At 39.8% G+C, this 13,699-nt stretch overlaps 1 protein-coding gene across 1 annotated transcript in view; it reads left to right on the top strand.

The window, feature by feature from the left end:
* Window positions 1-13,699, top strand: part of LOC112555189 — a 320,962-nt gene that overhangs the window by 94,514 nt on the left and 212,749 nt on the right. The window lies entirely within an intron of this gene.

Below are 13,699 nucleotides of genomic sequence, written 5' to 3'. Positions count from 1 at the left end.
TAATGTGTCGAAGAGACTTTACAAGATTAAAATTATTAGTAGTAATTTATAAAGCATTTTTCCCATCTCGACGGTGGACTTCTGACGCTTTTATATACCTACATTTAGATGAACACACTGTTCAGTAGAAAGTGCACCTAACAAATTCATTTCCTATCATTTCAGATTACTGTATAGCTTTCTCTTTCTCTCACTCACACACACTCTCTCTCACTCACACAGAGTGTAAAGAAAACCTGTGAGCTGATGGAGGTCAGTACCGGCCTACTGTTTATAGACAAGACCGTTACACAGTGGACAGCAGCCAAAGGGTTAACGTGACAAAGCTCGGGTCAGCTGTCTTTCTTCTCTTGTGTTTTTGAAGTGTTGATGAGGCTTGACGAAACTAAAATATGGTTGGTGTAACGATTGACAGTTACACCATGTTGTTTGATTGTTTGCTTATTATTAGGCTTTAGAACTGCGGTACGATCCCACGTGGAAGTCACGCGAGTCGTTGACGCAACTTACTGCGTATTGTTTTGCGTCATACAATGACGTATGCAAGAATGCCATGAATTTTACGTAACAAACCAGGGCGTCATATGGTACTAGGGTCATCAGTCAGGTCGCCTAGCAACGACCCTAGCGACCAAGGGAATAAGCGAGGGGATGGTGGAAACATGTACAAAACTGTTAGCTTTTAATTCAGGACAGAAAAGGCTCTTTACTACAAAAACAAATATAGTTTATAAGGCCAAGAAGAAGCAAAGGAGCACAACATAACCTGCGGTTCAAACTGCAATTTTCGATTTCTCGGGTGGGTAAGGGGAGGGACTTGACTCTGAGTTTGAATCTTTCTTTTTTTTTCTTCCACCATCCCCACTCCCCTCGACACTCCATACCCTTCAGGAAAAAAGACTTTGTGGAGTCGACAGCATTACCTCCCTCACCTTTACAAACCTCAGGTCGGCGTCATTGACCGGGAGGCAGTAGAGCGGATCTTTTGTGGTCGCCTCGACCAGGAAGTTCTCACCTGTTGGCGACAGAGGTGCATTGATCAGGTGCGCGATGCGTATCACACTTTCAGTCATCACACGAGGCACTGGCGTGGAAATTCTTGGCGAGGTGCGCGCCCATCAATCGCATGGTTCGAGTATACCACTAAGGGGCGAGTGCACACAAATATCATACCTTATTTTGACTTTGCAGCATATATTTTCGATGCGATTTCTTTCTCACTAGTTCAAAAAGAATTGGTTGTTAGTAATTTCAAAAATAATAGGAACAAGTCCACGGTGACTTTAAGACTATAAACTTACATGATAGATGATTAATGTTAGGTGGTTGCATCACATTCTCAGCCCCCACACTCCAACCGCACCAACCAGTGACTCCACCTCACCTTTCATCTCCTGCCTGTCTCATCTTTACCTCACGTGCATCATACAAACTGATCGCCATAGTTACAATGTCAGCAACTACTAGGGCAAAAACTTTAATAGACGTTGCTAGAATAATGGCAGTTAATTAACGGTAACACCTGCTAATCATGTGCGGGACATGCAGGCTGAGATTAGAAGAGTCAAGACCTCGCCAGTAAACTTCCACAAGATGTCAAGTCTGAAATCTCTCAGGCAAATACAAAATACATATTTATTAATTATTTTAAAATTATAAATAGTATGTATCATACTTAAAGTGACAGATAATTAATTGATCGCACATTTGACAATTTCCTGTTTTGTTCCAGCTCTGGCATCGGCTGGAACGTGGCATCAGTTAGTACCTTCATCCACGATTCACGAACGAATTTCTTCGGTTCTCATAAAAACTGTCGCCTGCTCTTCACTACTTTGCTTCAAACATTTGTGATAAAGCTACAATAATAAACCTCTGTAAGCCTATCGGCACTCACCAGTCGCCATGGAGCGCGACGAACGTGACAGGGGAGAAAACTCTTGACAGTTGTCGTCGCGTTAATCTCCCTTTGTGATTCATTTGTGAATTTTTTTTTAAAAATCATTGAAATAGATAAAGAGTCAGTTGGTTAAAGTTTATGTTTGAGATAATTGTTGGTTTCTCAATTTGACATGGATTTGTATTCCAACAACCAGAAATACAAGATAATAGTCATATCTATAAGTCTAATGTGTATTCTAATAAACTATTTCATTCTTTGGCATTCTTTTCTTCTATTGTAGATATTCTTTCTGTGTATTCTTTTAAATATCTGGTTCGTAACCTTCTGTCATGACAGGAGCTCTACATTTCATACAGTAAATACATTTTCTGTGAACTGAGCACAAGAAAACTAAAACTATATTCTTTACAAACCACATCAATGTTCTGCAAATCGTCCGACCTGTCATCACTGTGTTATCCTTGTCACTGTGCCTACGAAGGATGACAGCGGCTTGACGAACGTTTCAGGGGGTGACGGACATCTTATCTTTCAAGCGAGATGACTCGACACACATGTCCACCTACTTCAGAACATTATTTATTATGTCGTTACCTATTATTTAAGTCTTCCTTATCGTATCGCTCCATTGTTCCTTTAACTATGTAAAAATAAAATAAGATGAAGTAAAAATAAAATGAAATAATTACACGTTTCTAACATATTTGTCACTTTATATTTTCTTTACTGTTTTAAAGAGCAGGTTCACATTTAATTGCGTAGAAATATTTACAATTCCTTTTTCACTAAATTATCTCTATCCATCTAAAAAAAATTTGCCCTAAGAACTATTTTAAAAACAATTTCAAAGTCCTGTTTTAACCGTTGCTAATTGTCTCACACACACACACACACATATATACACACACTTACACACACACACACACATATAAATGAACAGGAAACACAGTAAATTTAAAAGAAAAGAAAATCTACAACTTTAACGAAAGCGAAAAGTCATTCGAAATTTTTTTTTTCTGTTATGCGAGGCAAATAGTTTTTATTTTCTTCTTTTACTTCAGAAATACTGCGTCGCAAACACGAGACTTTCGAATTTACAAGAAATTATTTTTAACTGTTAGTTCGTTGATTTTAAAAACATTCCTAAAGTAAAAGAAGAACATTTACCAGCAAAGAAACAATTTCGAAAGAAACCTTTAGCAAAGTACTACTTCAGTTGTCTGAACAGCAGGAGACGGTAGGTGCCACCTACTGATTCAGGATGATGTAAGAAAGCAGAAGACATTTGAACACAAAAGACTAAAGGCACAAAAGGTTAAAGGAAGAAGATTTATAAAAGGGAGTATTGGAGCAGTACTGTGCCCCTGCCTGTTCCCTCATCACTGCTGACAGTAGCGAGGTGTGTAGTCAGGTGTGTTCACACACCAACACGACTTTGGTCAGGTGTGTTCACACACATCAACACGACTTATTTCAGGTGTGTTCACACACCAACACGACTTTGGTCAGGTGTGTTCACACACCAACACGACTTTGGTCAGGTGTGTTCTCATATCAGTAACACGACTTTGGTCAAGTCATTGGCCTAAGTATTGAACTAACACAGTTTTTTAAACTCCTTGAGATTCTCTTTTATCTTCATCTTTCTTATTTCCTTTTCGCTAATGCACACCTTTGCAAACTCTAGTTTTCAGTGGGTGTTTCTACATGAGACCTGTTAGCTTTCATTTTAGAAAAGAACTTTCGGAAGACATACTCGATTTCCGTTTTATTCTAACAAATCTTTCCATAGCAACAGGATTCTTTGTTTACCTTTTAATATTATTTAGACATGACTCCGCTGCTTTTCCTTTTACTATTCACTGATAAGTTATTTTCTGGAAATTATCTAGAAGTATAGCGCACACGTCAACAATAATTTTCTATCAGACCAATATCGTCGCCAATAGGTGCTACTGTAAGTAATAAACAACTGATGATGATGATGATGACGACGACGACGACGAAGACGACGACGACGAGGATGATCTTAACTTTTATGATTTTCTAATCCTTTTTTTTTATTTCTACAGAAGTGTCGGCATGCCCAGAATAAATTCTCTTGCAATTCTGTGTATGTTTGCTCGCGTCCTTCAAAATTATTCTTTAACAATGAACACAACAGGTGATATCTTCGAGTGGGAGGAAGAAAATATTACCGAGAGAAAAAAGCTTGAATATTTTCTTCCCTATTCCACAGAATTTGATGGCACATATACTGGAAATTACTCAACTGTAGAAAATGTTGATGACCAATCTTACCTGGTCACACACGTGCCTTTTTCGGTGAACTCCAGCACCGAGGCACTAACTGATGTGACTACGATGGACGATCAGACTACACATTTTCACTCAGTTTATTTGGACTTAGACTTTGAAGAATGTGGTAACCACTGGTCAAGTTATCACGTGAGAGGGAGTGAAGGAAGCATTTTTATTTTTTATACGCCGACGGACAACTCTCAGACAGACACCGCCATCATTACCTGCACCATAGAGCTGGAAGTGCCTCCAGGGATGGTGGCTCGTGTACGGGTGCTTGATCAATTAAATAAATCTGATTATAAAATTATTTTAATGGATGCAGTAAACACGGCTATGTATGAGGGTTTTGTCCACACGTTTCCCGAAGAACTGTTCACCTACTCCAGCATTGTGAAGTTTCAGCTGATCACCAGTGGCATCAAAGCTGCTTTTCAACTGAATGTGAACTTTACGGCGATCCCTGAGGCTAGTCGGCCACACCTTAACACGACTTTTCTCTCATCAACTACAGGTACTGTATCGAAATCTCATTGCACACGTGTTTGCTATCTCTTAAAAAGTCCCTTTGTTGATTCTTGTTTCAACTGTGTTAATAAAAAACTATTTTTATGCACTTTGTACATAAAACATGTAAATCGTAATTGCTGATAGCGCTTACCAAATGCGAATCATAAACTTTTATTGAAAGAATGTTTAATTTATGCCATGTTATACAAGTGATCATGTACTTCAAATTTGCTACTTATAAAACTGTTCATCTCACGGCCAGAGGGTACACGGACGTTTCGCCGCCGGACGTTTCGGCGCGGGGCACTTCATTTCGGCATTTCACGCGGGACCTTTAGCCGAAGTCAAGTGTGTGACGCCCCTTAGCTCACACATTTCTCTCGCCATTGTATCAATGTATCAGTGAACTCTCTCTCACTATCCCTCCTCATTTGAACCGTTAGGTCACACATTTCTCTCGCCATTGTATCAATGTTTTTTTCAAAGCTGTTGCGCATAATCTGTGACAATCAAAGTGAACTGTCTGTGAAGTCTGTGTGTAAAATTTGTTTGAAATAAAGAATTATTGTGTAATCTAGTAGTTACTTTCATTCTTTGAGAAGTAAGTAAGCTCTCTCTCTCTCTCTCTGACATAATGCGGCGAAAAGCCGGTCGGCAAAACGCCCGACTCCGAAACGTCCGTCGGTGAAACGTCCGCACACGCGGCCAGAGACCGATGAGCAAACACAGAAAGAAAAAAGGAGAAAACTAATTCATTAAATGACTGCAAATGATTACAGTGCTGTTTGAAAAATAAACTGCTTAGCTTGCTGACTAGATTGAAGAACATGTTCACTGTTCACATCACATTTAAACTGACAGTCAGAACCAGTGCCTAGGTACTTAGTACTTTTATTTTCATAAAATCTATGTTCATTCCTTTTGTGTTATCTACATTTAGTCATTAATGAATGCTCTTAACTACTATAAAAAGTTAAGATTGTTTTTTTCAATCACTTTTCGAGTTTCTAAGCTCAGTTTTAGAACAGAACAAGAATATAGAAAAAAGTTTTTTTCACCCTGCTATCACGAATTCCGTTCCCAAGAGGAAATAGAATAATTTAATATAAAGGCATTTAAATTGCAGTTCTCCTAATACAAACGGTCTGTCAGATGGTAAACTGCTTGCTTTATTTGATCTGTCTGCACATTTTTCTGCAAGTTTTCGTTGTTCTCCTTAATTCTTTACTGTAGTCACATATATGTTAGGTGTGTCTTGTGGAGAAGGTGTGTACCGATGACACATCGAGCTCCAACTGTTATGAAAAATGGAAGTTAGTGTCTAGCTGAGCAGATTTATAATAGGATTGTAAAAGACATTTTCAAACATCGTGAATAAATATCAGCATAAACATCCTGTAAAGGAAAGACCCCGAGGAAAACACAGCATTTTTATTATCCCCGATGATAATTATTAGTTCGGATAACATTTCCTCCTCCCACCCAACATGATTGACACTTTTTTATCTACATGTCATCTCGATTTTGCGCTATTGATTTGTCATGTAAATTAATATTTCATTCAATGAATAACAGAATAATAAGAAGTGTAACTAACTTTGATTTACCATAATATCATTGACTACAGTAGGTGTCATCCTATTGAAGAAATTTAGGGCAATTTTATTTAGCCCAGGATGAATTTCAATTTATTCCCAGGACAAGCACTAGACAACGATCTCGTGTTATTTAGATACTGGCTATCCAAATAATCTTTTTTGGAAAGAGTTTATTTGAAGATCACTCTTAGACACTTGTCGTTCTTATGAACAGGTTACATTGAAACATGGCAAGCGAGTGAAAATAGGAAATTTACTCCTTTCATAAATGCTTGGACTCATCTGGTGGCACCTGAAGACCACGCTATTGTTCTTAACATTTATGTTAGTGGTGGAGGTATATACTGTTTTGTTAATGGACTACACTTTTGGATAACCTTTCACACGGCGTCTAGCTCCACAAAATATAAATTATGTGATGTACCGTCGCATACATCTACTGAACCAGTTATTTACCACGGAGGTGTACGTGTACAGTACAAAAGTTTCATCTCATATGACCGACCCTTCTTCAGAATACTGTTCTCGTTCCACCACGTGTCGGCACTACCTGTTCAGGTGTCTGACGGCAGGTGGAACTGCTCGGCCGTGCGATGGGAGGACATGCAGCATCACTTCCCGTGTAACTTTGTGTCTAACTGTGTGGGCGGCGAAGATGAAGCTGGATGCTGGTCAGGTGACGGCACGTGCAGCCCGGGGACATTGCAGGCTGGCGGCCGCTGCTTTTCACTTACATTTTTAGATAAGCAAGAAATGTCTTGGATCAATGCAAACGAGTGGTGTCAGCAGCGTGGAGGACAGTTGCCAAGTCTGACCACAAGACAGGTGTGGGAATCTGTGACAAAACTTTCTCTGATGACTAATAAATGCCCCGACATCCAAATCGGCGCCAAGTCAGCTCCTCCTTCAGTAACCGCGATGTAAGTAGTTGATCATAGTTTTTATCTTTCCGTGTTTATAAATTGAAACACAGCTGACGAAATGATAGAATCGTTCATAGTGTTTGCAGTCTTTTATCAGGCTTAACAAAGGTAATGATAAAGGTCATTCCCGAACCTTACCAGGTAGTTCGGGGTAGAACTGTTAGAGACTTTACTTTTCTCGGGGTCAGCTGTGCATGAGAGCGGTACCCATCTCCTCTCCGTCGATGCCTTACCTTTCGCAACCCTTTATAGAGTCAGGTTCTTATTCTCGCCAGCTGGGTTGACCAGGTGAAGTCTTCTGTGCTAATGGGGAATTGAACCAGCGCGCTCTCAGTTTGTACGAGAGCGCTCTAACCACTCGCCTTTCAGTTTCCCTTTAAGAAGCATTTATAAGAAACAAATTAAGATAGTCCTTTATATTTAACAGGTATCGCAACAGCTGGATATGGTCTGATGGCACGATCGCCCATTTCATCAAACTGTGGACACTTTGGGCATTTACTTCTGACACTTGCGCGACTTTTTCGAGTACATTAGGAAAAGATAGAATAAGTCCTCTGATTGTACAGAAGTGTGAAAATGACTTTTTGATTTCTTGTCTTGTGTGTGAGATCCCGGCAACTACAAGGCCGTATGAAAATATTGAACCGCCAAGATGAGAACAATATCCACCTCTAACTTGAAGGTAGAGTAATGCTTAGTTTTTATATTACCGTCATTAAAAAATAGTGTTAACTTTCTTTAGGTTTCACATAGAAGAACTTGACAAAAACAAGTTGTCTGTTGGTATTTGAGGGATAAACTGCAGAAGAAAACAGTGCGTGGGCATGAACTATTAACACTCTAGAATCTGATGGACACAGTGAGAATTTTTGTTTTCAATGCAAAATTGTTTAGCAGTCGCTTACAACTTTATTAACTGTATGTTCTTCACTAGAGCTCAATAATCACTGTCAACCCAACTGTTTGTATATGTAGTGTTACGGTAACGGAAACAGTTCCACATAGTCTTACTCTCTACTGTTTGTTAGTAAGAGAGAACATAAATCGTGGCTATTGGGATTTACAAAACATTTTTAGCATTAAAGGAAAAATACAGGATTGATTTGTCCACCTACTCAGATAATCAGTTTGACTGTTATGAGACTTAATCACGTACACATTTAGCCATTCGAGCATTCCTACATCTGTACGATTACAAATCAGACAATTTCTACAAGCTCTTGTCTCAAGTGTATATACAGACAAACAAAAAGATAGATAAAATTCAGAAAATGTTGTTAGACTTACTTCCGAATAAACACTCACAAGTGAGGAAACACCAGGGACAACAGTTAATATCGCCCTAAACTGAGCTCTGTCTTGATCCTTTCAGGAGTTGACGCCCCTACTACTGTACTTATAATCTAAGTAATTTTTTAAAATGCTATTGTAATCTACAAATTTATTTGTACTAAAGTGATTCACTTATTTTCAATTATCCTGATCACTATATCGTATGCCGCATCCAATGTCTCTACACAACTGTGATCTGTGTAACAGTCAGCGTACGCACGGTGTCCCGATCACCACTTCACACACGTGTTTCTGGCGTGTGACGAGGTCTCTAGATGCTGGGGCAGTACAGATGGCGCTACACACTCCTGTCCACCACCACTGACACCATTGCCTCCATTTCAATGTGTCGGCGTGCATCAGAGTGTCCCGTACACGCTAGTCTGTGATCATCGTGCTGACTGCAAAGACGGGAGCGACGAAGACTTCTGCTACTTTCCACCCTGCCACCCTTTGTCTCCTTTTCGATGTGCAGGCAGGAGGGTTTGTTGATTTTCTTAAACGCGTTTTTAAGACTTTCGGTTAAAAAAATATCACCTTTCTCACTTAACAAATGTATTTTGCACGTATAATCAGTTCCACCCACACTTATCCCAGCTTACGTTCGACGACTTACAGACACGTGACACTTTGACGACACTCCGAAGATAGTGGCGACTGTTGATATTCACTTGTAGTTAAGTTGACCAATAGAAACGTTTGACCTTTAGCTGATGTCAAGGAGGTGAGAAGCAAAGTCCGTTGTTCAATTGCCTCTCGATGACGTCAATGTTTTAATTTAAATTTAAGTCATTCAAATGACGTAATCAAAGACGTCAGACGCTAAATACCTGTCATACAAACAATATGGCCGACAACAACTTTTTATTCAGGTGACTACAATAATTAAAAGGAGCTTGATTATACAGAAAGCTTTAAACTTAGTTTACAGAAGTGTGTTTGTCTGACTGTGTTTATAATTGTAACAAACAATAACAAACATGAGACTATTGTGTGTGCAGTGTGTTCAGTGGTGGGAGCGTTGTAACGGACAAGTGGACTGTGATGATCGTGCCGACGAAGACCGATGTCCATCAAAACTAAGAAATAATTACAACACCCTAGAGCTCGACCTCCCTGTAATAATTGATTTCGATTTACAAGGAACGTTTACTTATCTCCCCTACACACAAAGTGGGTACAACTCATCACAGATGTTTCTTTGTCCGGAATCACACTTCACGTGTGTCAGCCTTCAGCAGGTTTGTCTGCCTGTCTACCTCCGATGTAATGGAATGTACGACTGTCCTGGTCACGAAGACGAGGCGGCATGTGACAGGTACACGTGTCCAGGCTTCTACCGCTGCCGCGCCTCTCAGGTGTGTGTTCACGAGAGTCACGTGTGTGACGGGATCTACCATTGTCCTCTACATGATGATGAAATATTGTGTAATGAAACATGTCCACACAACTGTGTCTGTCACGGCTGGGCTTTTGGTTGTTCTGGTATCTTCCATGCTGCTAGTTATCCTAACCTTCGTTACCTTGATGTTAGTGAAACATCGATGAACTTGATTGACTTTAAAAGTAATATCTACCTCGTTCATCTCATTCTGATTCGGTGTAATATAACCAGGCTGCATGAGGTGACATTGCCTAATCTCCTCATTCTGGACCTCAGCAAAAATTACATAACATATATTAGCAGCAGTTATTTCACTGGATTCCACAACCTGAAGTCTCTAAAGTTAAGCTTTAATCCAATAAACATTTTCGCTTTCGTGGACATTAAGCCAACATCGTCTCTCAAAATTCTCGACCTGTCTGACGTCATCCTTCCAAAAATAGACTTTAGCAACATTTCCTTCTCGGAATTATCAACTTTCAATCTCTCCGGCAGCCAGTTAAACCACGTGACAGGACAGGGCTTTAGCGCAATACATAGTTTAAGAATATTAGACATTAGACTTTGCCCTATGACTGTATTCCCACGAGAAATATTTCAATCTCTCACTAAATTACAAAGCATTTTTGCTGACAACTACAAGCTGTGCTGTCCGGCCATATTGCCCCCTGGTTTCAACGTGCTCAACTGTCACGCTCCTTCCGATGAAGTGTCTTCCTGTGACGATCTGCTGCGATCCGGAGTCTACCGAGCAGGAGTCGCCATCTTTGCCTCACTGGCGCTACTGGGAAACCTCAGCTCCTTGGTTTACCGTTTGATGTTGCACAAAACGTCAGGTAACGTCGGGTATGACGTCTTCGTCACCAACCTGTGTGTGGCGGACTTTCTGATGGGTTTGTACCTGTCAATCATCGGTATCGCCGACTTCCGGTACAGAGGATCCTATGTCTGGGAGGATGTCGGGTGGAGAAACAGCAGTTTGTGCAAACTGGCAGGTTTTACGTCTTTACTGTCATGTGAAGTTTCCGTCTTCATCATCTTTCTCATTACACTTGACCGCTTCCTTGTTCTCCGTTTTCCTTTCAGCCAGGTGCACTTTGGTAAACGTTCAGCGCAGTGCGCATGCGCAGTGTCGTGGCTCACAGGTGTGGTCTTGTCTTGTGTTCCTGTACTTCCGATGACGTCACACTGGCAGTTTTACAGCCAGACAAGCATCTGTGTTCCTCTTCCTACCTCCAGGATACAATTTCCAGGTCGCTCGTATGCGTTTGGGGTTATTATTATTTTAAATTTTAGTTTTTTAATTTTCATTTTTATTGGACAGCTTTGATTTACTGGTCAGTTCACACCAATTCTATGTCTTCACAAAATACATCGAAGGCAAGAAAAGAGGTTACTATTGCCAGACGTCTAATCACAGTAGTGATGTCCGACTTCTTGTGCTGGTTTCCTGTCGGCTTAACGGGAATCCTTGCGTCCAGCGGTATCCCTATATCCGGAGAGGTCAATGTGGGGATCGCCATTTTTGTTCTTCCTATTAACGCTGCGGTCAACCCATTCCTGTACACCATCAACATCTACCTGGAGCGTAGACGCCAAAGAAGGGAGGAAGAAAGACGAAAGCGTATCGTTGACCAGCTCAAATTTGCTACTGGAAATGCGAAGGTTACTTTGACCGGAAATGATTATGCTAACTTTATGCAAACGCTGCTTTCGATGGAAATTTTGTCGCAGAAAAAATCGCCAGAATATGGCTCAGCACACTAGTTAGCACAAAAAATAAGAAAATGTCTTAGACCTATCGTTTCACTCTGATAAAGTATGCATAAAAATCTAGACTCTAGATCAGGGATGCCCAACCTACTGCCATATCCGGCTCGTGACACGGTGCCATCCGGCCCGCGAAACTTTTTGCCCACAGTGCACGAAATCGGCATGTTAGTAATAAAAAAAAAAGAGAAAAAAAAAAAAATACCGAAAAAAGGGAAGAAGAAGTATTTATCCCCACGTAGGGGCGTTTCCCAATCTTTTTTTCGATGGACGAACATTTCGATTCAGTGCTCCGACTTGGTGTCTCTACGATGCAGCCGGACATGCAGAAGTTGGTTTCGGGTAAACAACTTCAAATATCCCACTAATTAGTACATAATTAATGGTAAGTACAACTTGTTTCTAATAAAAAATGGTATCGGCTCTATTTTTTTTTTTTTGTATTTTTGCGGTGAAGTTGTCCGCGACACTGCTGTCCGAAATGGATATGGCCCGCATGCCAAAAAAGGTTGGGCATGACTGCTCTAGAGTATACCACTCACACCTATACATAAATCTCCAGAAACACTGAACTATCACTAAACTTAATCCTCCTTAATGAGTCGTAAAACTTAAGCCAACATATATTTCAAATAGTAAGCACAAATAGTCTCATATGTATGTAATTGCAACTTTTTAAATAAAATCTTTCTTAACCTTTCCTCAAAAGAACCTTTTTGAACATATTACAATAAAATCGTTTTCAATAAGCTGGACTTCCCTTCTCGCCAGCACATGCTCGTGTAAGAAATGATGCCTCGTATTAAATATAAACTTAGATAATTTGTCAGACAAACACATTTGGTACAGAGTTACTGGAAGGACGTGTTTACACTTCAAATTCAACAGCTGCTCTACAAATATTATCAACAAATAAATAAACAAATTAGCGCTGATTTCTTGATGTATCACATCGAAATAAAGTGACTGTCCTTTGCCAGCATTAACAGTTAAATGACATTTAGACACTGGATAAAATAACATGTTTATAAGAAACACATTTTACCACTGAGTAGCAAGTAGAAGAATGTACAGGTAATAAACGTTTGATTTTGAAATTATGTTTTTAAAATAGGTGTCACAAATAAAAATAGGACGAAATGAATTGTGAAAATTTATAAAGTGATAATGCGTAGAAAAGATGAAGTATACTATCTTAATCATTATGAAACAAGTTTTATGTTAAAACTACAAAGCTGATACCAATATCGTCAACCGAAATAGAGAGAGAGACAGATTAGGACAAATTAGAGTAGTTCTTTGGAAAAGAAGAGAGCTTTTATTCAGTGCACCTCATAAGAACCTGTTGTTAGTCTAGATAATCACATAAATAACTGTCTGGAAACGCAAGTCTCATGGTAACAAGTGCAAACGACGTGTAAATACAAGGAAGATCACTGGCAGATGCAAAGGGAGGTAATAGAGATTATCTATAAAATTAATAACTGAGGTCCCACCCCTGCCACCAACACAGAGGTTAGACGGGATAAGGAAGTCTGCTGGAGTTAGATTAACACAGACAATCATCATCACCATAGAAAAGCTTTAGTCATCAACAATTTGCTCAAACTCGTTGTCATTGATGAACTTAGAAAATTAGAAGAACTTTGTGACTGGGTGGATGAAGCAGCCCGCAGATAAAAGACCGCAGTTGTAGTAAAGCACAGGAAAGGGAAACAACGACTCAGATGAGCTGTCCAATCAGAGAATGAGGGAGGGACAAATAAAAATCTTCTGCTCCGTGTAAAAGAATCTTTGAACGCAAAAAAATGGTCCCAAGAATTCCCTCTGTCGCTAGTAATACCCCTTCCAAAGAAAGGCTAATAAACTTTGCTCTTCAAGACTTCCAGCTTTTATGAACTGCTGTGTCTAATTAATTTTTCGCCTGACTACCTCAACATCCACCTTCTTCCAAATTTCTTTGAAGGACAGACCT

The sequence above is a fragment of the Pomacea canaliculata genome, linkage group LG14 (assembly GCF_003073045.1).
Source record: "Pomacea canaliculata isolate SZHN2017 linkage group LG14, ASM307304v1, whole genome shotgun sequence".
In the NCBI taxonomy this organism is placed as follows: Eukaryota; Metazoa; Mollusca; class Gastropoda; order Architaenioglossa; family Ampullariidae; genus Pomacea; species Pomacea canaliculata.
This window is presented reverse-complemented; position numbering and strand designations above follow the sequence as displayed.